Genomic DNA, 1,721 nt, shown 5'->3' with positions numbered 1-1,721 from the left:
TGGCTATCCTTCTGTAACAAGGGAGAGTAAGCATGTAGAGCTTCTCTCAGTACAAAGTCAAACAGAGCCCCCACAATCAAACTCTAAGTTTGGTGTTGGGAGGGCACAACCAAACTCTAAGTTCGGTGTTGAATCCCCACAACCAAACTCTAAGTTTGGTGTTGGGACTATACAACATTGACTGATCACCTGTGAGGCTCCATGAGAGCCCTTGTCAAGTTATTGACATTAAAGAAGCGCTTGTTGGGAGGCAACCCAATTTTTATTTATCTAATTTTATTTTATTTTTTATTTTACTGTCATTTATGTTGTATTAGGTTCATGATCATGTAGAGTCATGAAAAAAATACAAAAATTAAAAACAGAATCAAAAACAGCAGAAGAAAAATCACACCTTGGAGGAAGGACTTACTGGCGTTTAAACGCCAGTAAGGAGCATCTGGCTGGCGTTGAACGCCAGAAACAGGCAACATCCTGGCGTTTGAATGCCAGGAATATGCCCTGAGGAAAGCTGGTGCTGAACGCCAGGAAGAAGCATGGAACTGGCGTTCAACACCAGAAACATGCTGCAATTGGGCGTTGAACGCCCAAAATGAGCATCACTTCGGTGTTTAAACGCCAGAATTGTATGCTAAGGCATTATACATGCCTAATGGGTGCAGGGATGTAAATCCTTGACACGCCAGGATCTGTGGACCCCACAGGATCACCTCAGGATCTGTGGACCCCACAGGATCTCCACCCACCTCAACTCACCTTCTCTCTTTTTCACTAATCACCTCAATCTCTCTTCCCCATCACCCCTTCACCACTCACATCCATCCATCTCTTCCCCACCCAATCCCACCCATATGGCCGAAACATACACATCTCTCTCTCTCTCCTCCATATCTTCTTCCATTCTTTCTTCTTTTGCTCGAGGGCGAGCAACATTTTAAGTTTGGTGTGGTAAAAGCATAGCTTTTTGTTTTTCCATAACCATTGATGGCACCTAAGGCCAGAGAAACCTCTAGAAAGAGGAAAGGGAAGACAAAAGCTTCCACCTCTGAGTCATAGGAGATGGAGAGATTCATCTAAAGGGTTTATAGCTCAGTGGTAGAACATTTGACTGCAAATCAAGAGATCCCTGAGATACCTCAGGGGATAAATTTTCCTCCACAAAATTATTGGGAGCAACTAAGGATAGGAGCACCAAAATCACTAGGGATCATGCAACAGAAGCAAGGAAGAAACATAGAGGAGCTCAAAGAGCACTATTGGTCCTTCAAGAAGGTGCCACCTTCACTAAGGTGGACTCATTCCTTGTTCTTATTTTCTCTGCTTTTTGGTTTGTATGTTATATGTTTATCTATGTTTTGTGTCTCTACTTCATGATCATTAGTAGTTAGTAACTATGTCTTAAAGCTATGAATAATTCCATTAATCCTTCACCTCTCTTAAATGAAAAATGTTTTTAATTCAAAAGAACAAGAAGTACATAAATTTCAAAAATTGTCCTTGAATTTAATTTAATTATATTGATGTGGTGACAATACTTTTTGTTTTCTGAATGGATGCTTGAATAGTGCATATTTTTAATCTTGTTGTTTATGAATGTTAAAATTGTTGGCTCTTGAAAGAATGATGAACAAGGAGGAATGTTATTGACAATCTGAAAAATCATAAAATTGATTCTTGAAGCAAGAAAAAGCAGTGAATAGCAAAAGCTTGCGAAAAAAAAG

Source organism: Arachis duranensis, chromosome 4 (assembly GCF_000817695.3).
Source record: "Arachis duranensis cultivar V14167 chromosome 4, aradu.V14167.gnm2.J7QH, whole genome shotgun sequence".
Lineage (NCBI taxonomy): Eukaryota > Viridiplantae > Streptophyta > Magnoliopsida > Fabales > Fabaceae > Arachis > Arachis duranensis.
The sequence above is the reverse complement of the archived record's forward strand: the minus strand, read 5'-3'. Positions refer to the sequence as shown.